The 26,031-nt window shown below is 37.1% G+C and overlaps 1 long non-coding RNA gene across 1 annotated transcript in view; it reads left to right on the plus strand.

The window, feature by feature from the left end:
* Nucleotides 1-8,115, plus strand: part of LOC130680172 (uncharacterized) — a 55,595-nt gene extending 47,480 nt beyond the window's left edge. The window contains exon 3 of the long non-coding RNA XR_008993231.1: nt 8,023-8,115. This is a non-coding gene — a long non-coding RNA (uncharacterized LOC130680172). The remainder of the gene's footprint in view (nt 1-8,022) is intronic.
* Nucleotides 8,116-26,031: the final 17,916 nt, after the last annotated feature.

Consider the following 26,031-nt stretch of genomic DNA (forward strand, 5'->3'; position numbering starts at 1 on the left):
TTGCTTAAGCTCAGACTCAGAGGGGAGGCACCTGACTGTAAATGAAGCTTGATTATCGGCTGAAGGATCTTTTTTGGACGTGACAATTTGAAAAGAATGTGGAAGTGCCTATTGTAGAGGAGCCTGGAGGGGGAATTCCAACACAATCAACTCTAACACTTAAATGTGAGGCAAACATTATCTCAGCATCTTGATTAAGTAACCATGGACTTGGATCTCTTGAAAGAATTTGAGGTATTTTCCAAGAAGTTTAGGGTAGGTTGATTATTTCTCTTTAGTTGTTAGGAAATAAAGTGGTGAAGACCACATATTCAATCCTCAATTTCCTCTTCTGTGAAGGGATAAAAATCTCTCAACATATCACACATTGAAAAAAATTTCACACCAGAAAGCTGTGGCCTAGAATCTAGTCAATTAAATTACTAGAGGGGGAAAAAAACCTGTATTTTTGGCATTTTTATACTATCAAGAAAATCAGCTCAAGAAGAAATTAAGTATTCCTATATTTCTCCAATACATTTTCCCTGAGATTTTTAGGTGAGAATATCTTGAAGTAAAAATATAGATGCTACTACTCACGTCCATACCTAGAACTTCCCACTGGTACTTTCTGTGGAAACGTATGGTATCAAAAAGCTGAACACCAGAACTTAGTGGTTCTCAAAGGTGTCCTTTCAGGTGGAAAGCAGAGTTGGCCTTTACCTGTCATCTAATATGAGTTTGTTATAAGTCACTGTGTTTAATGTGCATTTTAAAGTATTCATTGTCAAAGATTCTCCTCATCAGATTTAGTGGTCATTTCACCTTTACATCATACAAGAAAAAAGACCTTCTATTCACATAGTTTCAGTTTGGAATATTCTGGAATATCTGGATGACTTAATGTAAGTAAAATTGCAATATTTCCAGAATCTCTCACCTGGCCTTAGTGCATCTCCATATCAATAAGTGTTTCCAGAGTGGAGAGAAGTAGGCCATCTCCATATCAATAGATAATTACAAGGGAAAGTGAGGGCATATCTGGATCTGAGAGGTTGGGTGGGGCTCTCCATCTGCAGCTGGGTTGCAAGAGACACAGGCGAGCAGAAGGGGGTGACTGCTTGTAAACAATAAATGGGTTTCTCCCACTTTACCTCTCCCTTTGACTGATTTTGATTTCAAAGGTATTTTGCCCCGGGATTTCCCCCCCAGAGTTACACTTAAGAAGCCATCAAATACTCCACTTCTGCTTCTCCTGCCCATCTTTGATCATGTACTCTGACATCCATACTCCCCAAGCTTCAGCAACGTCCAACGTCCAACGTCCTGCCAATATCTAAGCATGCTTGGTCTCCCGTTCATCAGAAACAGCACACCTACTACTTCTGGCCATTCTTCCTCAGTTTTCTGGAAACTCCAATCACATATCATCCCTCCCCAACCTTTATCAGTTGTCATAAACTCCTCTAGGCAGGACTAACCATTCCTTACTCTGTAACTCTCAACATTTTGTGCCTCTATTAGAGTATTTATCACATCCTACTCTATTGCTGATGAGGTCAACTATCATGTCATTTTCTTCACCTCTAGGGGCCATCTCTATTTCAGTAGTGGTCCACAGGGTCATGTCATGCTGGTGGGGCGTCAGTTGCATGGGATCATATTCTAAAAAGATGTGCAAACGCCATAGGTTTCAGGAGAGTATTCTCTGAATGGCTTCCTTGAAGAGTCTGTCACTGGGTTTGAGGTGGGGCCAGGGAGGGGAAATTCCACAGCATTCCAGCACACCTCTGCTAAGACATTCTCTAAACTTCTTCAAACTCAGTTCTTTTGTATGTTTATTCTGGACATCATTACAAAAGGTTGGGGGGGGGGGGTTCACTTCTACAAGCCTTAAATGGTACAGCACTTGGTTTGAACTGTGCACACAGCTGCTAAATATTTTGTTTTTGACCTTTTGGGGCTTCAGCTAAAACTGACAGAAAGTTATTTAAAGAGGCAAGGTGGTCCCGGGCAAAAGAGTTCTGGAAAAAACACTGTTAAATTTCTCAAATGCCTTGAGTGGTGTTTGAGGGCCTATAAAAATTGCTGTGTCTCCCAAGAGGGCAGAAAATTAAACCTGTGGGCCTGAGCAGAGTCCCTCCACCATAGAGATGCAAGTCAGGAGGAAATCACTGGACAGTCCTTGGGATGACTGAGAGAAGAAATGCTCACGGCTTGGTGGATCTTCTGTAACAGTGCCAATGCTGATTTGAGGGACAATCCAGGGCCAAGACTAATCTGCACAGTGACACCGTGCAGATTGGACAAAGGCCCTCTGGGCTCCATGCAGGGCACAGACTGAAGTACAGGTCAGGTTAGACTGTAGGCCAAAATGGCCCCCTCCCTGAGCAGTATTGTATGATCACATGATTTCATTCTTTCTTTTGAATTTTTCTTTAAAATGAGTACCTGTCAACACACTGAGAAGACGGGGGTGAATTCACTTCCTAGAACACTCTTTAATAACTTAGGATGGTATTTGAAAAGCAAAAAACCATAATCAAACATAATTTCTTTTTGAACAGCTGCTAAATGCATTCATCAGCAAAGAAGAAAACATTGAGAATTCACCCTCATCTCCACGCCATCCTTGAAGATGAATCACAGTGCCTTGAAGATCTTTGAATTTAAGATTTTTCAGGCTGGTGTCACAAAATAAACATCCCTTAACAAAACCACATGTGACTGGCTGCTTTGAAGACACAGACTAAGCTGTCATAAAAAGCATTTCTATTAGTGATCTGTGGCATATGTTTCTACAGTAAGAGTTGATACTTCGTAGAGAAGCGTTCTTACGTGTATACTTAAAACAATTGATCACCATGCTTCTTTATATCTGGGGACATGAAGCTCGCATGATTTTCATATCTGTGGGAGGCTGCCTCCTTCCTTATGTATAAATATATGAAACCCAAGATCCTTGCTATCCCTTTCTTTTAATATGATCCCCCTTTTAAAACCTCTCATACTTGCTCTGGGGTCATGGCAGAGATTTGCTTATCTCCAGCTAATGGCTTTGGACTGACTTGTTTAGAACAGTAATGGGAAAGGAGAGGAGCAAGGAAAATGATTCACCAATTCTTAAGTTGCTATCCATGAATTCTCCCTCTCCCTGTGCCTCTCTCTCGACTATTCCCTAGAAAACTTAATATACCCACCTTCCAACTTATGAGCTTTTTTCCCCTTGTTACTGCAAATAAACACATAAATAACCATTTGTTATATAATTTATATATTAAATTATATATAAGTAAATACATGGCATATAAACCATCAATAGGTTATCGTTTTTATGCCATCCAACTTTATTTATATTTACTTTCATTTTCACCATTATTGTTTTTCTTTCTACCACCTGGCATCCCTGATCTTCCATCTGAGGTCCCATATATTCCTTCTAAAGAGGTTCTTTCTTCCCATTAGTAAGCTCTGCTGGTGATAATTCCTTCAGCATTTGTTTGTCTGAAAATATTATTTTTCTCAATTTAATTTTTTAAAGACATTTTTTGCTGTGCACAGAATTCTCGTTGGCAGTTATTTCCTTTCAGCACTTTGAGAATATCATTCAGCTGTCTTCTGATTTCTATTGTTGCTACAGAGAAGTTAAGTTTTAATTTGACTGTCACGCATTAGAATATAATCATTACAGTTTTCTTCTTAACTTTCTGATTGCTTACATATTTCCTCTGTCTTTAGTTTTCAGTAGTTTCTGATGTGATTAGGTGTGGGTTATTTTCTTTTTTATTAACTTGCTTCTTGTTCATAGTTTTTTTGAAGAATAGTTTTATGTCTTTCATCAGTGTTAACACAGATCACATCCATTATCTCTTCAAATTGTTTCTGCTCCCTTTTTCTTCTCTGTCCTTTAGGATTCTACTAGTTATGCTAAGCATTCTTATCCCACCCTGCACGTGTGTTTTCCCCCTTATCTTTGTCTTTCTATGCATTATTCCAAATATCTTCACTAAGCTTTTCCACTAAAATTCTTTCTCAGCTCCTTTTAAATCCACTGAGCTCCTCATTACAGTTATTTTAATTTTCACTTCTAGAATTTCCATTTGTTTACTTTTTATAGTTTGCAGTTTTCTCCTGAAAATTTTAACTCTGGCTTTTCTCACCTTACAGGTGTATAATTCTTGCAAATTTTGTTTCTGATACTTGGAGCCCCTGTAGTCCTGTTTCTGTCTGCCTTAATCCATTCAGACTGCTGTAATAAAGTAGCACAGACCAAGTGGTTTATAAACAATAGAAATTCATTTCTCACAGTTCTGGAGGCTGGAAGTTGAAAATCAGATGCCAGCGTAGTTGGGTGAAGGCCCTCTTCCAGGCTGTAGACTTCGCCTAGTATCCACACACACAAGAGGCTAGAAAGGTCTCCATTATAAAAGCATTAATCCCATACAGGATGGTTCCACCCTCATGATCTAATCATTTCCCAAAGGCCCCACCTACAAATACCATCACCTTTGTGGTTTAGGATGTCAACATATGAAATTGGAGAGGATGCAAACATTCAGACCGTGACACTATGTTTTGTTGTTGTGACTGGTTTTCACTTACTCTGTCTTGTCTCCTTATTTGTCCGGTTATGTTCAGATGATCTGGATATCAGTTCAAAAACTGTTTGGAGAAATAACTTGAGACCAAACACGGGATCTTGTTCCAAAGTCTTTTTAGTTTGCTTCTGCTAGCTGCATGGAGACACCAGAAACCTGGGATTGCCTCAGTCCAAATTGAGGGGCTGAGATTACTTGAACCTGAGCTCCACTCTGAATCCTTTGCAGTCCCAACTGTAATGTGAGAGAGGTCCTCCAATTGCTCCTCTTTTGGAGATTCCTGGATTCCAGTCCCCTCATGCCTGTCTACACCAGACTGTTGAAGTGCTTACTTCACCTCTGCATGTCTTGGCTCTCCTGTCCTGAGTGGCACATGCCCAGAAGAAAGCACCCCAAATCCCAGGCTGACCTCACTGGGGCTTTTTCCTCTCCCAAATTCTGGTCTGGCCAACTTTAACTCTTTTCCACTCTCCAGTATGTTCAGAAAACATGATTTCTGCCCCTGTATCCCAGTGTTTTAGTTATTTGCATGATAGTTTGGGTACAAATTATCCAGTCTACACTACTAGAAGCAGAAGTGCCTCCTATAATATTTTGTTCTTTTTCTTTATTTTTTATATGTACAGCTTGATGAGTTTCGACATGTGTATATACACTCATGTAACCATTTTATCCATAATACTTTAAATTATTCTTATAGTACTCAAATATCATTTGTGATCTCTTTACTCTGAATATGTTTGATCCATTTTTAACTTGTATTATAAGGCATAACCCCAAGGCCAGTGCAAGGCCATAACCCCAAGGCCATATACAAGAACAAGTAAAATTTCTTTCTTCATTCGTAAAACTATGATCAACAAATAGTGGGTTCAGTTTTATGGAACTTGGTGGCACTTCTAATTTACCTTCCAGAAAAATTGCTAATTAGAAATGTTCATCAGAGGCAACCTAATGTGATTGTCCATTAATTTCCATCCAAGTTTTCTCACTCACAAGGTGAGTGACTTTGGGCAAGATTTTTACTTAAACGTACTAAATTTTCTTCATGTATAATATATGATCATGATATTTTGAATAGGTTGTTATGATTTAAATAATATATCTGCAGTGTTTATTAAAGAGTAGATATTCAATAAAGTTTCCATTCTTTTTTTTTAAGAATGGAAACTTGCTATTTTTTCTCTTTTTAATTACTTTTCCATATTTTTTCATTAGGAAAGGAAGTGACTTAAACTTTTATTTGAGAAGTCATCTCAAATGCATGTTCAACTTGTCTCTAAATGACCCATTACAGCAGAAAATTGACATGAATATTTTGGACCTGGTTTCAAGTGAATTCTCTCCTTTTCAGATCTTGAGAAGTGAAAATGAGCAATATGCACATTTATTTACTAGCTGCTTTTGCCTTTCCAGGGTGTACCAATATCAGCAACACTCCAAGGCGTTGCTGCAACTTGACATTCTTCTCTCTTCTAATCTACTACATATAAACTATTTTGCATTGAGGTGTATTTTTCATAGAGAAAGGGGGGAGTGAACTTTGGTAATTCATCAATTTTTAAACAAACATGGGTAAATATGCTACAGGTTATGAAAGCACGTAGGTGACACACATGTGTATACATTTTAGAAACTTGAATTCAGTACATTTTGGGGAATCTTTTTCATCAAATTTAAGATTTTGTGGAATTCAGATAGCAATAGTTCTCACAAACAATATTTATCTGAAGTTTAGAAACAATTAGAAGCATATCCACAAAAGGCTTAAATTGATTTTCTGTCACTTTATATTTTTGTGTTTTAAACGGTTCTATAAACCATTTGGAACCATATGGTTACGCATTTGAATAGAAACAGAAGCAGTCAAAAAAAACCCACTTCCTACTCTAATTACACAAAAATAAATTCACACATATTGAGTGCTGACTGTATACCAGGCACTAACAGCACTTTTACATGTACTATATCATTTTATCCCCAACACAAATTTGAGATATCAGAAATGTGAACTGTGCAAATCAATATGAAAATAAATACAGATAACTTCGAGCTATTTTTTAAAGTCGTAACTTTCCTGGCTCTTCTCTAGTTTTTTGTTGTTGTTGTTAAATCAATCACATGCCACCTAGTGATATTATAAAGAACTGCAACTTATTATTTATTAATATAATACATTTTCCTACAGTGGATACTTTTCCTCTAGTAAATTTCTGCTTTTCTTTCTTCTCTCCTTTTGTCTCTCTTTCTATTCCCCTTCCTCTTTCCCTCCCCCTCTCTCTCACATGTTGAATGTCAGTTAACTATATGGTAGCAGTGTAGCATTTAACCATGCTTGCCCCAGGCAACTCTAACTTGAGTCTTTGCTACTAATTAATAGATAAAAATCTCAGCTTTGGTAGTCACAAAAAAAAAAAGGAAGTGATGAGAAAAGGTCAAGAGAAAAATTTAAGTAAATATATTGAATGTCAGTTGCAGTTAGATAAAATACAAAAGGAAATTGCTTTTAATTTAATGCATCTTGATCTTACAGTCTGTATAATACATACCTGTCCATCTTGTGTTACTCTTCCTGCCCCTTCAAGAAACCCTGTTTATTTAAACATTCTTACATCTAAAATTTCTCTCAAAGGAATAGAAAAGTCTTTTTCTTTCCTTAATGTCATTCAGTCACACTGTTTCAGAAGTTAGCTGCCTTATCTACATCTTAATTTCTTGATATCAAAAAAGAACATGTATCTGATCACAGATTGAAAGAAAAAAATGCTGTAATGGCAATGTCTATATAACAAGATGACGGACCTGCTACATATATTTTTCTGTGTACCCACGTTCACTCTGCTTAAACATACATTGATCCAACACTGAGCCAGGTCACTTACCATGTCAAACAAAATAAGTAAGGACAAGAATTACTATTGCGTGCTCAGTGTCTGAACCAAGACTACAGTGGCAACTTCAGGGTAGGGAATCGTAAAGAACTTTCAGAAAGCACTGCCTTCATGGCATGTTACATGTTAATGTTGAACATGAGAAACTACCTGTGATAGTTTATTTGGGGGAGTGTCTTTGCCTCCCAAAAGTATCTCTCCCTCATGTTAGCTGGACCTTCAGATTTTTTTCATTTAAAAATTAAGTTCTGGGCTATACAGTTGAAAAGGCAGCTTAGCTTTTAAATGAGCCTGGAAGTAAAAGGTGATGGATGTACAAAAGGGATGAGTGGCTCCTCACCGGCATCCCCACTGCTCCTCAAGATGCATTGCATAGCCGTCCTAGATCCTGAAATGGGGTGCAAAGAAGGACACAGCAGAGAGGGGAGAAGTGCATAGAAGGGGATACCAGAGCAACATTTTGTCTACTTGACAATTTTTCCTTGAGTGAACTTCACCCCTCCTGCATAGTTAGAACTGAAGGCTTTGCCAAAGCTTCCATCCCTTCCTTTCAGGCATGCCCTAGATGAAGGGAAGCCCACGAGCAAAAGCCAGCGTCTACCCACAGGGAGGATGACAGGAAGAGCTGGGAGCTGCTGACTGCCTGGGACAGCACTCGTGGTGGGGCGGACACGAGAAGAACGGTGAGTGCAGCAGGGGCTGGCAGGCCATCACAGATGCGAGTGCTCTTAGCCCCAGATCCTGCTTTAAATTACCGTGGTTGAGTCACTTACGGCACTGTCCTCAAAGTAACAATATAGAGCAACCTTTAAAAAAAGTATTGTATGTATAGGAGACCAGAAAGAGAGAAACAGCTTTACATTTGATAATAAGGGAAACAAACTCTTATGTCCTAACTCCAAGTCTATGACCCTGTTCATGTAATTCCACATAAAGCCAGTCTCCATACAATTTTCTGTTTTACAAATGGCTCCAGTTTTTTCTAGGACGCTGAGCAACACTTTATGCCAGCAACATAAATATTTTATGTATGTATATGAGCTTCAAAAGAATCTTAACCTCCAAGAGGTAAAATATTATGTGCATTTATGAAACATTTAAGCCAATTTAATTAAGAATAGGCAAACAATAGATTACTTGGTAAATATTTTTGAAGAACACATTACAAGAAAATTATTTAAATTGTTTCCTATAAAATGCAGTGCTTCCACAAAACGAACGTTTTCTAAACCTACTTATTATCTCTCTCTCACACATACACACCATGCACACATACTTCCTTTTTCATCTTGAATTTTCTTCAAACAAGCTAACTTCACAGGCCTGGTCTTGATGCCAAAATGAACCCCTTTCATTTGCTGATTGAGATCTGGCTCAACAGCCGATGTTTCCCGCTGGGTCCTTACAGAGGGGGCATTCATATTTTATCCTGATTTATTCATTATCCAACATCAAACCTTTGGAAGATAAAACAAAGACCTAGTGAACAATGCAGAGAAAACTTACTGGATTGTTTTCAATCCTCAGCCTCAGCTGAAAGAATTCTTCAGTAGCATTGCCCGCTCTACCAATACATCATGCAGGTAATTGGGGGTAGGGAGCAGGGGAATGACAGGCTGGGTCAAATCAACCCTCCGCATCCGCTGGTGCGCACAATCATCTCCAACATCAAAAGGATCTAATGAGAACTTGAGACTCCATGGCCTTAGAGTAGTTGACCCAATCTTGTCATTAAGTATCAAAAATCCCCCAGCTTCTTGTGAGCATTTACAAGTTACATAGCAAGATCTCTACACATGCAAAACAAAAGACTGTAATCATCCTTTATTTCTCAGAGGAAAGCTTTAATGACAGCTCTGGAAAAGCACCAGGTTTTCAGTATCAGAGATGCCAGTTTCAGCGTTGGTTCTACTGTTTCGAGAATGAATAATGGATGTCACATATTCTTACTTATAAAAAGGGCTGTTGCCTTCCTCCAGGGTGTTGGAGGAGGTAGATGAAACCACAGTGTTCAAGTTGCTCTGTACAATGTGAACATTCTTTTGAACGCTAGGTCTATTATTATTATGCCAAACACTGATGCTGTTGTTTGCACTCATCATATAAGGCGGCAAAGACAGTAACATCCCCCATCATGCTTGAACTCACAGAGGAATGTTTGCAAACTTACTATATGATTTGACAGTACTGCAAAGGCTCAAAAACATAGATTTTCTGCCCTACTTAAAATTCCAACTCTTAGACATTCATTCTTTGGTTTAAGGCATCAAGTTATGTCAAAGGCATCATAACAACATGAAGAAAAGATAAATAAATGAATATTATCTTCTCCTCTGATGCTTGACATGGATAAGAATTAGGAGACGATCATTACAGAGATGCAGGGGTACTGGAGGAGAAAAGAGGTAAGTTCACCCCGGACAGAAACCAGGTGAATCTGTGGAACCCTGGCTGGTTTGAGATTTTCCCCGGTGTCTCACCAGTCTTGATACCATTTGAAGTTAGTGTCGCTGTTCCAGTCTAAGCAGCCAGCTCCAGAGGCATCATCGTCACCCTTGAAACTCACCTGTGTCCGATTTTTGGCTTTCCTGATCATTCACCCTCTGAAAATGATGCATGTTTTATTGCAAAGACTGCTCAACAGTGGACTGACAGACAATTTATTTGCTGGATTTTCCGTTCTTGCTGACACCTCCAGGCGTCTGGTCTTCTTGAGTGTTGCGACAGCCTCTTTAAAAAGTAACTCAACAAGATTTCTGCCTTTACCTCCCTTACTTCTTACTGCTCCTCATACCTTCATAGAGTAGTTTGGTCCCTTCATGTGGCTGACACTCAGAAAGGGGTCATCTCCTTTCGGCTGCTTCATGTGTGATGATCGGAGGAGGAGAGCGTTGTACACTAATGTGGGAGGTGGAGGATTCTGCCAGGACCATTTCCAAACTGATGCTCATTTCCCTTAAAGGCAACCGTGGGCCAGCCTGCTTGGTACCCTCTCTAGACAACAGCCTGGCCGAAAGGGGACTGAGGGAGTCAATCTTCATTTGGATTTGGCTACCTGGATTTTCTTGTTGGGCAGACACGATCCTAGGTCATAAAGAGAATGACTGCTTGGCTGTACTGCTCACCAAGAAGCTCTATGTATCAAAATGGGATACAGTGGGTCTCCGTGTGTTTTACAAAAATGCCCTTTCCACCTGTTGTACTTGGGCATGATTTGAGTAAAAGGTAAAGTTACAGAAGCTAAAATGGGACACCCTGATTTTGTGCTGGTAGAGAGATAACAACCACCTTGTCACCAGGGGTGAGAGCACCTCGGACCCCCAGGCATGATAGGGAAGGGACGGTACATATAAAAAATAATTAAGATAAAAAGACCTGTGATAAAATCTGGAGCCAGGACAGTGCTTCAGACATCTTAAAATGCTGGTTAAAATGTGAGTTGACTTAAAACATACTCTGGAGTGTCCTGGATGCGTAAGGCAACCATATAAAAAAATGAGACATTGTTGGAGCCTGGGTCATGGCAGCAGGTTGGAGTTTTGATGATGCCCGCGGTGGCTTTACATAAGGGACACATACTCTTCTAAGTACTTAAAAGGAGTCAATTAAAAAATATAGAGCCATAAATTAGGGAAGAGGTTGTTTTCTTAACTCATATGGACAGTATTTGCTCTTGTATTTGATTCTTTTCACCCTCTATGATTAATTTACCTTGAACAGATGTCTACTTTAACAAGCCATCAATTTAGTGTTTATTTAGAGATGGAGATTAAGTTGATTCTTATCACTCAACATTTTTGTAATACGGACAAAGGAAGGTGATCTTTGGCCTTTAAGAAGAAGAAATAATTCTAGACATTGAAGAACTCACTGCAGTTCACAACATAAGAAGGATTATTATTTTAGGATAGTCGACGTATATATATGCACATGTGTATTTATATACACACACATATATGCTTTATCATTAATTGAAATGTTGATATATTTTTCTTTCAAATGTTTTAAATATATAGCATTAGTTAAAACATTTCTACTTTCTATGTTTAATCAGAATTGTAATGATGTGCATTTGAGATACGTCAAACTGGAAAAATACGGCCATGTAATTACTCTCAAAGAGGACCAGGAAAGTGCTAAAAATAGTGGCTTGTAAATTGTTTCTGGGTTTAAAGGGCAGTTTGAAAACCAACTGCATAAGAGTGTAGTCCACAGAATCTTTGCTATCTCTTTGGTCTTTGTCTTCTTTCATGGATTAACCTGTGTATCATTTTTGTCTGAAAACATTATAAAAATCTCATCTTGTCCTGAAGACACTAGGTCTCACCTGTTCTTTTACTTGTATCTTCTTCCTTCTTCTTTCTTTTTGTGTTTTTTTTTTTGAGGGTAGTAAAGTTCTTCCAAAGCCACTGAGAAATAGTTTTTTCTTAAAAAATCACAAAATATGTGTTGGAATAATAATTCTATAGTTAATAAATATCACTATACTAATCACTAAAAGAGGCCAATGGACGAAATACGTTTCAAAGATTTATAAAGGAAGTTCCTGAAGAATTTCATAGAATTTTACTTATTTCTTTTTCTTGAGACCTTAGGTTGACTCTTAATCTGTTGTTTTCAATTAAAAAAAGCTGTAGACTTAATTTTTAAGCTACCTATTTTCTCTATTTAAAAGTCAGGCACAGAACTTCTGTTTCAAAGGTTATAAAAAGCTATAAATATAGTTGTATAAACTAGGAGTCCATGGTTTATGTATAAAATTCAGAAAACCAGAAAACAAAATGTACTAATATTGAGGATGGACAGTTGGGAGCACCTAAAAAAAACAAAAACAAAAAACTACTCTCCTTGACAGAGACTTCTAGCTTATTTTTATTTTGTGAAAGAACACCTTTAGTAAGAATAAACATTCTAATGGAATAGGTTCCCATACAATTCTAAACAGAGATTTGCAAATTTGTGAATATACTAAGTCTTACTTTGAAATCATTTATAAAAATTCATGCCACAAATTGTCTACTCGTTGAAAATTAACTGCTTTTCACATATCACTCTCATGATATCACTAGCGTTCCTTTGGGAAGAAATGTGTTAATTTTGGCAAAAATATCTACAATGTTTAAACATTTATAATAAACAAACAAGCTGTGCCCATATCTGGTGAACAGCTTCAATGGAGTTTAAAATTACTACTCATCTATCAGCTACCCATTCAGATCACGTTTCCATTACTTTCTGTTACTGTTGAAATTGATGAACGATTCTATGCAAAGGAAGTCTTTCTGAAGAATTCTGGAGGTTTTCAAGTCTCTCTTCTCTTTCTTCATTTAGGGCAGTTCCGTCCAAAAGCTAATGAAGCAAACACATTCAGGAGAAAAGACTAAATTCTTTATGCTTAAAACTTGCATTTGAGGATCCAGAGTTTAGTTCTCTTTCTAAAAAATTGGGGATAGAGAATCTGACCTCCTCAGTTAAATTACAGGGCACTTGCATACAACAAAATGAAGAATCGATGCAGTAAAGTGTAGCTTTCTCATATCTACTATGATCTGCCTTTTAGGGAAGAAAATTCCAAACTCCAGGATCCAGGAGTTCAGAGTACCTATTTTAGGTGTAGAGGTATCTTCATAAAAAATTATTCATATTTACTGGATTTCTCTTAGGTTGCCTGTACAGTGATCATCTGTATTTTTTCTGTATATATGGATCCTGCCACAACATTATAGAAATGTTAGATTATACATATGCTTTGTCATACACACTGTTCTTTAAAAAGAAACTAAAAAAAAAAGATTTGAGAATTTAATCCTCAGACTTGTACACAAATTCCTTTTTTTTTTTAATTTGAAAAATAATATTAGGCAGGAAAACAACTCCAATGCTTTGGAAAGTTTTAAAAATAAAAATAAGCAATTCCCTTCTGTTCTTTCCAATTCCCAGCATAATTCTCCACTGTAAACTTCTGTTGAGAGTTACTGGATGTACTACAGGGAATCTAATTTATATACAAATAAATGGTTTTATCCTGCATCAAAAAAAAGCTTCCACAAGGTTTGAGTATCATTTCATCCGATTTCTCAATGAGATTGACTGTTAATTTTTATTTAGTTGAAATATCCCCAACTTCTTTTACCTAGGATTAGTCATTTTGTTTTTGCTTGAAACACTACCCTACTTCATCTCCAACTTCATCTACTCAAGTACTATTTATCCCCATACTTAGAGGCAATGCTCATGTTAGTGTGTATTAGTTCCTATTGCTGTGTAACAAATTAGCCCAAGATTTGGAAGTTTAAGACAGCAAATATTAGTCTCACACTATCTGAGGGTCAGGGATCAGAGTCCAGCTTAGCTGAGTGGTTCTGGCTTAGAGTCACTCACCAGGTTGCTGTCAAGATGCTGGCCTGGGCTGTAATCATTTCAAGACTTGCAGGGGCCTAAAAGGATCCACTTCCAAGCTTTTCCCATGGTCATTCTCAGGAGTCAGTTCTCATGGGCTGATGGACCTAGGGCCTTAGTTCTCATCACGTGGGTCTCTCCACAAGGCAGCTAAGAACATGGCAGGATGGTTTCCCCATGGTGAATGATCAGAGAAAGAAAGAGAGGCACTATCTTTTTAACCTGAACATGAAAGAGACATATACGTTCTGGCATATTCTTTGTGTTAGAAGTGAATCACTGGGCCTAGCATGTACTCACAGGCAGAGGAATTGAGCATTAAAGCCTTTGGGAATATAGTTGCAAAACCACCACATTGTATGTGAAGGACTGTGATATAGGTTGGTGACGAGATAGTCTGTGTTTTCACCGAGAATAAAAATGTCTCAGTTATGACAGTGTGAGAATTACAAATCCAAAAGTGACAGAAAATACCATTCTTATTCAATGTATTTCTTCCATATTTTTATTTTCTTATTACTAAATAGACTCATATTCATTATATTGGAAAGTACAAGAAAAATAAATAGGAAAATAATATTTTAAGCTCCTATTTTGGCAACTGCAAATGACAGTCTCTATACTTGATCATTATGATACACTGTCTTCCAAACATTTTTACATACATGTATTTTCATGTGCATGTAAGTATGTTGGCAAGCCTCCCTTACCCACCCTATACCTCTAGTTCTTCGCAAAGGTTTCCAATTGTGCATGCTTTCACATCCAAAGCTTTCCTAGTCTCTGAAAGAGAACAATGGTTTCTACTTAAGCATAAATCTGAAAGACATAAGAGGTTCATTTTTAGAAATGTGATTAATTTCCAATGGCATTGTTTTCCTTGTTAAAGCTGAATAAATAAGAGCTGATTTGCTATGTTGGCTGACTTCTTTTTTAAAAAGTAGGTTAAAATGGCAGATTTTCTTATTTTTTCATTCCAGTTTGGGTTTAATTAAGACAAACCTGTCAGAAAAAGAAAGTCGGAGAAAACAGCCAAAGATAATCCCTAATCACCATCTATCATCATTAAGCGTTATGGCAGTGCTAATCTTCTGGAACATTTGTGACCTGGCAGTCACTGGAGGCCTCTACGTTGTACGTTGCCCATTGTTCTGGGAGTTTCCAGCATCAAACTCCAGAGGAAGACTTTTCTTTTTTTAAGATTCTTTTTCTTCTTTGCATTTAAAATGAATCCATTTCAGTTTTGAAAGGAAATCATTTTATAGCAACTGTTGTAATCAAGACCTGTGAATGTATAAGAGTCATAGTGAAAATACACAGATCACCCGGCTTCCTCATATTTCTTATCATGGATCCATTTGCTTACATGTGTACTAGCAGATACGTACATAGAGTGATATGCTTTTTTGGTTATTGTTGTTGGTGTCATTTTCTGATTATGGGAAAAGAGGAAAAAAATATGCCTATTTTATGAAGGGTAATGAATGTTAGCAATTATATTGAGGTGCCTGTAGCAGAGACTTGAAATTTAACAGTGGCTTACACTGATTTCAGAATGTCTTCCTTTCACATTACATGAGCTAGGATGGTGGCTCTGTAATGGTATCAGGGCCCAGGTTCCTAATATCTCTCTGTTCCACAATCTTTCATGTGTAGCTTCCATCCTCAAATTTATCACATGCTCACAAGAGGGTCATTGGGCTCCCATAATAATTACTGCATTCCAGGCAGGAAGATGAAGAAAAAGAGAAAAGCTAAAGGGATTATGCCCATTCCAGAGCTCTTAAATAATTTTCCCAGAGCTCACTCAATAGATTCTGCTAATATATCACTAACCACCCCCAAAAGTCCATTTTGTTGGATGGATGGACACATAGCTGTTCCCAGTAACATAGAGATTCTGAAAATAATCAGAAGCAGAGAATAGATGCTGAGTAGACATATAGGCTACAGGGAGAACATCTGATTTTATACCAAGTAGGCAATGGTTAAGTGTGAGGACTAATATTCTGTGAGTCTGCCGTCATCTTTAACAGATATCTGATGGGCATGAATTCACTTAATACTCCTTCCGCTCAATTGAGGTTAATGACAAATGATATAAACACTGTAAGATCAAACATTTAAAAATGTATTATACCTAAGGATGAAGTGACAGGATTATTTTATTTTAATCTAATAATATTATGTAGATTCTTAATATTTGAAGAAATCCAAGCTGTTCAGAATGAGCCTCACAGTGTAATGCTAACAACTTATTTCCTTTTCAGCCTGCTGTTCTTCCAGACCTCACTGCAGAAAGCTGCCACTGGTTTCTGGAAAAGAATGCCCGGTGGAGGACCAACCCTAAAGAGGAAGTGAAGTCACAGCCCCATTTTACATTTGCACACAATTTTGAACTAAAAACAAACTTCTTATGTGTATACATTAAAAAAAACACACAGCTGCTGTGAGATGGGTAGGTGTTCTTATCCCCCTGCCACGGATCAGGAAAATAATTCCCTCCAGAATGAGTCAGTAACATACATAACACCATCAGAGACACTGGTGGTCTACCTGCTCCCTCAGTACAGACCATCTTCCAGCTCTGTGATTCTTACAAGAGGTAGTGAAGAACCCAAATAACACTCACTCAGAATAGGAAATGCAAGACAAAGTCAAGTATTTGAATTCACGGCCACTAAGGAACAATGATGCCGGAAAGCGAAGGGTCACAATTAAGGAAACCAGGAGTCCATGTGCCACCAGTCCTGGACCCAAGGAAGTTAGACCTATGCAAGCCCTCTGACTTTTTCACTGTCAACAGTCATTTGGAAGAGATATGCAGAGAGTATAGACACAGGCTATCAATAGCCAAGGTGGTAACAGCAACTGAAACATGAAATGACCAGACAGTATGGATGACATTGGCATTGTGTTAAAATCAAAGTCTCTGGAAAGAACCTTTTATATTCAAAATTTAAGTTGATAGAAAAACTGATTGGAGTTTAATTAAACTGAGTACAAACAACTCTTGTCATTCATTTTTCCAATGTGAATGTGGGTGAGGAATGTTTTCACATTTTTCCAATGTGAACTGTGTGTTTCAGTGGAATTTAAAGTTTAACTTTTATAAGGCAATGTTTGTCACCAGATTGCTCCAAGAAGACTCTGTAGATGACTTATTATTTGGTTGCCTCTTTCAATGGGCTGAGCACAAACTCTTAACATCTGCTCCTGTCTTAAACTCTAGAATCCAGCTATCCATCACATAGTTTTGTTGTGCAGATCACAAACAGGCCTGACATAATCAAGAAAGTGACTCATCAGTGGCCATGAATCAGTCATGGACTGCCACTGTTAAAATGCAAACACAATACATTTTCATACATAAACAAACAGGAGGGTAGATTGCATCACCACATTGTTGGACTAAGTCTTACAAATGAAAGCTTGACAAATACTATAAACAGTTTTATGCAATGCTTCACATTTTTCTGTATGAGGGGAACTTGGAAAAAGTACAGAGAAAGCTACAATAATGATTCAAAGGGCTAAAACAGGGAGATAAATGGTATGACTGAAATATTTAGTTTTAAGAAGAGAAGTTCTAAGAGTACCTAGTTGCACATCTTTGCCTACATTATATCATTGTAGACTTTTTAATATATATTTTAATCTTCAGTGAAGGAAATGAAATAGACATAACCAGATATGCTTAAAATATAAACACATACAAAATTTTTAACTGTAGGAGCTATTAATGAGAATAGTCTCCCTGAGAATTTGGAACATTTCCTTCCTTAAGTCACCTTATGAATAGGGTAAACTATTCAATGAACCAGAACTGGGGGGAGAATGACTGGCTTTGTACTGTGTCCCTGTGTGGAATACTTGGGGTGTACTGACTGAAGGAGTAGTTGGGCACCATACAGTAAATGACCATGTGACCCAACCTACATCATTTGAAAATTATTCTGGAAGCAATGCAAAAAGTGGAAAATAATTTTAAATGAGAGAATGACATGATCAGTTTTATTATAGGGTAGTAACTTCAACAGAGACTTAATTATCCTGTGAGGTCAGGTTTCATTAAAACCAAAATATTTGTAGAATTTTTTACTCTGTACCAGAGTCCAAAACTATCTAAAAATGTTGGGAGAAGACACAAGGATAAGTAGACGGTTATTCCTGCTTTGAAATTCTCAGGCTTTTCATGGTAAATAAAAGTGGTTAAATCAGATGGATATATTTTGAGTATTTCTTATAGCTTTAAATTCTCTGAGTCTATGATATTCAGGGATACATAGAGTTAGTATAACCAGAATATACTGGATTCAGGCAGAATCTACTGGTTTTTAAAATCTGAAACATTTATTAATTTTTGCTAAATGTCTGCTGTGTTTTGACTTATAAAAGACGTTCTTCTCCTCTGTGATACCATGCCAAACAACTTAATCAGAAGATATGCTTTACATAAGTGGGAAGTGACAAATTAAGAGATCCTCAGAAAGTCTACTTTAAATTTAGGAAGTGTCCCCATTAATCCAATTAATCACAATTAATTTGGACATCGACTTAATTTTGTGTTTAACTCAGACATAGCTTTAAGATGTCCAAAAGATACCAGCCTCCCTGTGGGCCAAAATTTCTATCCATATTGGCAGGGTTATGGAAGCTAAATGCATCAAGTTCAAGCTGACTCATCTGATTATTTACCCAATACCATTCAAACCCAGAAGGAAAATGACTAAGACTTTTCTTGAAAGACTAATAGCCAAAAGACTCATCTCTTGCAGTCCCTTCTAAGTGTTATTTTTTCCTTCACCTCCACCTGAATCATATTTTATAGTTATGGTTTGAGTTAGAATCCATTTACACTTAGTCAGTGCTTGTTCACCTTCCCTTGGGAGAATCAACAAGTATGCCCAGACAGTCGTGTCCCAGATATTGAATGAGGCTTTGTCTTACTGTTCACTGGTTTCTAATAAGGATCTCAAATTCCCCCATAATACCCTCATCCAATATGTGGGTTACTTATTACAAAACTCTGAAGATGCTCTAAAACTCACCTTTCACAAAAAAGACACAGTGTCAAAAATTAAAAACAAAAACCTTATAGCTCATCATCTTATTTGAGATATGATATGCCTAAGGGAGATAAATCTCTTATCTCTAATTGACCATAAGTTAATTAAAGCTTCCCTGGCAGATAACTAAAAGGCAATTCTGGAGAATTCTAGTTCTTGCCAAGTTTTTCAGATGTTGGGTTCCCACATTCTCTGAAATCATTTTCTCTCTTTCTGTTCCTGATATTAGACTGTACTTTGCAGACTGAAGTTAGCTCTAACACCCTTCTCTAGGTTTGCCTACTGCCATAAACCTTTCTCTGTGTGCATTTATAAGCCATCTCATCGGGCTAATAGCTAATTAGACTTTTTTTTGATCCATTGGCTAAGCCATGTTCCCTCAAGGCTATAGAAGCTGTCATGGAACACATGAAGGAGTCACTGGCATAATTTTGGGGCCTTTCATGAATCTAAAGATCCTCTGAATGAATAAACTTTTGCTACTTACTGAAAAATACTCATTTCATCACAAGCTGTCTTACATTTCATGAATATTGTGAAGTTCTCCCTTATGTATTACTATTCATCACAGTAACTCAGACACATCAACACTCCTCTTATCAAAAGAAGGAGAAACAAATGAGTGGTTAGCATGCATCTCAGAATCATCCATACACCAGGTACACTTACTAGAAACTCCTTAGAAAAATCTAGACGTGTATTAATGGATCATATACCTATAGGCAGAAATGAGAAATCGTTAATCTGGCTATTCAATTACCGACTTCATTTCATCTTCAGGATGTAATCCCATAATAGGGAGTAAATCATTTCAAATGACCAAACTGATTGCCTTTACTAGCAGTTTCCAATTGGCTAGAGAAAGTAAGTTGATTTATAAACAGACTGTAGAAGTGTCTCAGGGTGTCTGTGACTTTAAGATGGTTTGGAAATATTGAATCTCCCCAATCTCAGAAGGAACCCTAGCACACTGGACAAGTCAAAAACCTCTAGGCACTCTAACACTGCAAAGGAAGTTCCTATTATCAAGGTACTTAAAGTAATCATTAAAAAGTGGCTGGTCTAAAAGCTGAGGGAAACACCCTGGCTCATTATCATATTGACCAGCCTGTCTTTGTGAAGGGACTTGTGACATGCTCCCAAACCAAGTTTTCAGTGGAGTTCAAAGAACTTGTTATAGAATACCACAATTCAGCCTCACACTCAGATAAAAAATATTGTACATGGTGTGGACACAAACTACTTAAAAGAATCTCTGACATTCTTAAGCAGGTGATCTGGCTGTGGCAGAGGAGGTCATATGGAACCTCGCTAAGACGTTACATGAGATCGTCCCACCACAGCATGAACAAACTGGCCACTATTTAAAGCAACACTGGTAGGTAAGTTAAAAAAAAAAATCGTGGAATCTGTTTTTTGTGCGTGTCTCATTTGCTAAAAGCACAATTCTAGCAAAATTGTCAAGATGGGGCATGGACAGAAGTCACTGATGGCAGGACCCATGCAAATATTTTTAAATGAACTCCATGCTAGTACCTACTGCAATGGAATATGAATGTGCTCTGGTTGTCTGCTTATTTTCAGGATGGGCGAAGTCCTTTCCCTCCTGAAGGGCTACAACTCAGAAAATAGCAAAAATGTATTCAATTTCATGTTTCCAACTCAGGAAAGCCTAATCTATCTTTAGGGTCACTGAAAGTGCTATCAGTTACTCAAACATTCCACTGTCTTTGCCAGGGGTTGGCAAACAATGGCCCATGGGATAAATTAGTCTGCCAGCTGTTTTTTAAATAAAGTTTTATTGGAACAATAAATACAGAAACCTCAATTATTTAATCATTTGACCCTTTATAAAAAATGTTTGCTGCTCCCAGGTGGTCTGTAGCATCCTTGATCTTCAGGTAAATGGAAGGAGTTCTCATACTAATGTGAGCTGAAAATTCCAAAGCAGTTGAACTTCTCAGACTCAATATAATGTCCATAGCTATAATTACAATAAGATCGATCAATTGGCAGTTAATTGGCTCTCTATAAATTGGCAAAGTCCAACTCAGAAACCCAATAACAACACTTATGGTCTTTGGTTCTACTTTGTTGCAAGAAGACATGGTCAAGTAGTACAAAGAACTCAATCAGTACACACAGTCTTATCAAAAGTTATGGGCAGCTCTTCTTCAATATCCAACTAACCAAGCTTTGCATGAAATGAAACTTAGATACTTGGTCTTCTGGAATAGAGGTCAACATAAAAACAGCCCTTGCACCCTTTTGGAAAGAACCTTGTTAGGTACTCTGAACAACTGCTGCAGGGGTAAATCTTCAAGAGGTTGGCTCATAGATCTGTGCATCCCAGGTGAAGAGACAAGTATCATCCTTGGACTATCAAAAGGCCAAGCAGAGAGCTCAACCTTAAACAGGAGAATGACACAATCTATTTTACATTTTGAAATCACATTCGTATTATTGGATGGAAAGAAAACTTGAAGAGAGGAGAAAGTAAAAAAAGGGAAATTTGTTAGAAGGCTATTGCAACTGTCTAGGTAAGAGATACTTATGTTCTAGTTGGTCACTTTCCATTGTGCTCGAGATAGGATAGATTGAAGACATATTTTAGAGTGCAGACTCAGTGATGTAATTGGACAATTTTCAAACAAAATATGAAAAGGAGAAATGAGAAATTGGAGAAAACAAATAGTCATTAAAGGAACTAAATCCCAAATAAAAAAAAATATTTATTTTGCTAGTCCTTTTGTTCCAAGCTCCAAAGTCACAAAGCCCACATATTTGAAGAGACAAGCTAAATTAAATTGTTAAGGAAAAAAAAAATCCCTCTTGTATACAAGCACTTGAGAAGACATAGTACAAAGGAGCAAGACCTAATGACTTCATTTTGTAAAAGTTCTATAACATTTATATGAACACTGAAAAAAGAATGTCTGACAAATGGAACAGCTCAGTGTTACTTATTAATCCAGCTATAAATCTGACATAAAATATTACCAAATAGATTCTTGAAGATTATGAAAAAAAATTATGTCATGCCTAAGCAGCATCCACTCAAGGCATATAAAGACATCTAATGTGATTTATCACTTGAAAAGATTAAGGGAGAAAATTTTATATGATCTCAGAGCTTTTCTCCTATGCCTCCCAATAATTTTCTCTGTCAGACATTAGGAACCAGCTCAGCAGCAAAACTCAGGTTAGGATTTTAACCCACCATCCAGATCTATAGATTCAGGAGCCTCGGGGTAGGCATCATTCAAGTGAGGATGAGGGAACATGCGCCAAACAGGAGAGATCGCCAATCAAGCAGTTGAAGGCTTAAAAATAATGAGCAGCCACAATGAGCTACTATTTCATACCCACTAGGATGATGATAATAAAAAAGACAGATAATGTCAAGTATTGACAGGGTTGGGAAGAAACTAGGGCCTTCAAGAAATGCTGGTTGGAATGTAAAATGTTGCAGACACTTTAAAAAACAGTTTGGCATTTCTTCAAAACCTTAAACATAGAGTTACCATTTGATTCATATCCTAGGAATATACCCCAAAGAAATAAAGACATATCCATAAACCCTGTACTTGAATGTTCAGAGCAGCATTATTCATGATGGGCAAAAAGTAGAAACAACCCAAATGTCCATCAAACGGTGAATAAAATGTGGCATGTCTATACAATGATATATTAAGCAATAAAAAGAAATGAGGTATTATTTACATAGTCTAACATGGAAAAGCCTTGAAAACATTGTGCTAAGTTTAAAAAAACAGACACCAAAGTACATAGTAAATGATTTAATTTATATGGAAGGCCAGAATAGACAAATCTATAGAGACCAAAGTAGTGGTTACCTAGGGCTGATGAAGAGCAGCAGGGAGGGTGGGGACGGGGGTGCTGATGAGAGTGAGCAGTGACTCTTAATGGGTATGAGATTTCTTTGGAGGTAATTAAAATATTCTACAGTTGATTACTGTGGCAGTTTCACAACTTTCTGAATATGTTAAAATCCCTCAAATTGTACACTTTCAATAGGTGAAGTGTATAGTAAGTGAATTATAGTTCAAGCTGTTAAAAAAATGATGACCAGGTGAGATAGTTAGTGATGATTGATTTCATGTGAAACTGGGAATAAATAGATAGAAACCTACTGGGTTTTGTCTTTGATTTGAAGGGATAGCATTGCTGAAAAAAAATTAGAAGCGTGAACTGTGACATATGTGATTATTCGATCCTTAAAGCAAACCCTAGGCTTCTAAACATGCACAGAAATCAACTCAAAAGACAAGAGTTTCCAAAGAAGGTGTCATGTCCAATGGCCACTTCAGATTCAAGGAAAAGTTTCTAAGAACAAAACAAGGATGTTCATACCGGGGCGCAGAACCAGGGTCCAAATAAGAACTTTCCTACCAGGACAGGGCGTCTGTACAATTCCTGCCCAGCAGAGCTTGACTGACACGGGCTGCTGAGGGCTGTTGTGTTTGCCACTCTTCCCTCTTCTGACTGGGGCTTTTATTGCTGTCAGCTGTTCCTGCACCAGTGGTTTTTAATCTGTGTGTGCGCGTGTGCACATGTCACGGAGCGAGGTGGGGCAGATGACTTGTCTATTAGTTTATGCATCTCTGCATCATGGGGAACCGTATGTAACTTAAAAGACAAGACTGTTCCATACCCAGAACAGCTAGACTCTGAGCTGGAGAGAGAAAGCAGATAGATGGGACTTGAGGTTGTCTCCCTTGAAGAGGGAGTTTGCACTCTACCTGCATAAAAATGGTGTGTCTGGCATATCCCCCCTTTTGTGCTTTCATTCTGGGAAGACAGGAAGGATGCAAGAGAAATGAGTAGCGTCTAGGTGGCCGTAGGCTGGGAAAACACTAACGGGTTGGACTGACCAGGCTCAAAAGCAACCATCAGGGAAACACAGATTATTCCAGATGGATCGCCCTGAACCCATTAGATGCTTGGGACCCCGACCACCCCTTCGTCCCGAACGGTGGCGGGTCCTGCCGCAGCTGCAGGAGGGGAGAAGGGAGTGTCGCGCCACCGGACTGGCGTCCCGAAAGCCTCTGCGCTCTGACTTCGGATCGCCGGCTTTTATTTTCTCAAATGGCATTTGGTTGTTTCCAAGAAAGAATCTATAGATTCAGCAAGTAGTTGTAACTTTTCCTCCTCCTCCTTTCCACTTTTCATATCTCATTTTTCTCCATACGTATTGATTGAGACAACTGAGTGGCTACAAGAAAAGCTAATTATGTGCCCGAGGTAATAATATATAACAAAAGAATAGTGGTGAAGGGGCTTTCTTGTTTCTACCCTTATTAGAAACGGGAATCAGAATTTCTGTTTATTCCATATGGAAATATTGAAAGTAATGGATTCTATGTATATGCAAATATGTGTTTATTGTGTATATGAGATATGAACATTCCTAAACCATCATATATTTATAGATTAAAAATTACACAATATTCATCTATTTCTGTTTTATGAAATATTTTCTCTGGAGTGGCATTTATTTTTGCTAGCAGAGCCTTTTCTACCTTTAAAGAACTGAACATATTTTTTTCCCATTTGAAGCATTGTAATTTTATTAGGTTTCCTAATACTGAGACATCTTTATATTTCTAGCTGATATATAATTGATATATATTAGTGGCTTCTATATTTTTAATAGAGATTTTTTTTCATTGTTAATTCATCAATGTCACCAATTTGTGGTTTTTACTTTTTGACTTAATTGCCAGGTTTTTGGCTCTTATGATGGCATCTTATGATGCCAGTTATGATGGCTCTGTAACTATAAACTGTGAGAATGTTAGCCTTATTAATTAGACTAATTTGGAAAAACTAAGAGTCTTTCTAGCTGTCTGCTTTCTAGAATATTTCTCTTCTTAAAAGTTTGATTTAATTCACCCATGGAAATGTTTGTACACAATCGTCTTAATAGAGATCCTGCTGACAACTTGCTCTGTCCCTGTAATAGATTTAATCTGTTTAGATTTTCTATGACTTCTATGTTAGCTTAGGTAATGTAGATATTAATAGAAAAAATTTCCATTTCAGTGAAGTTTTCATATTTATTTACTGAATTAGGTGTTAGCTTCTAATCCATTTGAAATCCTTTGAAGTAGTTTTTACACTTATTTCTTCTTTTACATATGTATGTATACTGTCTTTTAAAATATTATGTTATCAAGTATCTTTTCTTTACAATTTAAATGAGTTCTATTTTCTAATTCTTTCTAATTAGAATTTTATTAATTTTTGGATTTGCTTTGGTTAGGTATATTTTATAACATTTTGAATTTAATATTGTCTTTGTCTTTTTTACAAATTCAGGTGTTATCATTATACATGATACTCTATGTATAGCTTTAGTCATTGTGTCACATAAGTCCTATACCATAGAATTTACTAACATATATTATACATAATTCACAATACTGTTTTCATTTCCTCTCAGGATGAAAGTTAAATAAGAGTAAAATTAAAAAAAAAAAATTGAACATAGTACTTCATGTTTTGCTCTTCTATTTCTGTTATTCAATGATTGATAAATGTGGTTTGGGACACTTCTGTTATTTGTGTGTGTTTCTTGGGCACTTGAAAAGAATGCTGAAACACATTAATATATGTAAAATGCATTAAAAAGTATGACACCTAAGCACTATATTATAAAAGTGTTTAAAATTTTTTACTTGTTAATTAAATCTTCTCTTATTTTCACCCTTATTTTCTTAACATGTTGTAAGCTGATAAAAGGGAAGCTAAAATCTCCTTTGCTGTTAATGTTCCTCCTACTTCTCATAGGTTTATCTTTATGGCAAATTATGCTGTAATTTTATATACAAAAGTTCATGACTACAATACGATGTGGGTGATATTTTTTCATTATAAAGTATCCTTTGTTCTTTTAATATTTTTCTATGAATTAAATATTGGATATTATTAATTTTTGCTTTTATTTGGATTACATTTGTGTGTCTAGATTTGCCCACCATTCTACTTTTCTACCATCTCTAATAATCATTTGGCTCAGATGAATTTACAGTCTATAGCAAATAATAGGGTTGTTTGACAATCAAAGCTTTC

Source organism: Manis pentadactyla, chromosome 13 (genome assembly GCF_030020395.1).
Source record: "Manis pentadactyla isolate mManPen7 chromosome 13, mManPen7.hap1, whole genome shotgun sequence".
NCBI classification, from domain to species: domain Eukaryota; kingdom Metazoa; phylum Chordata; class Mammalia; order Pholidota; family Manidae; genus Manis; species Manis pentadactyla.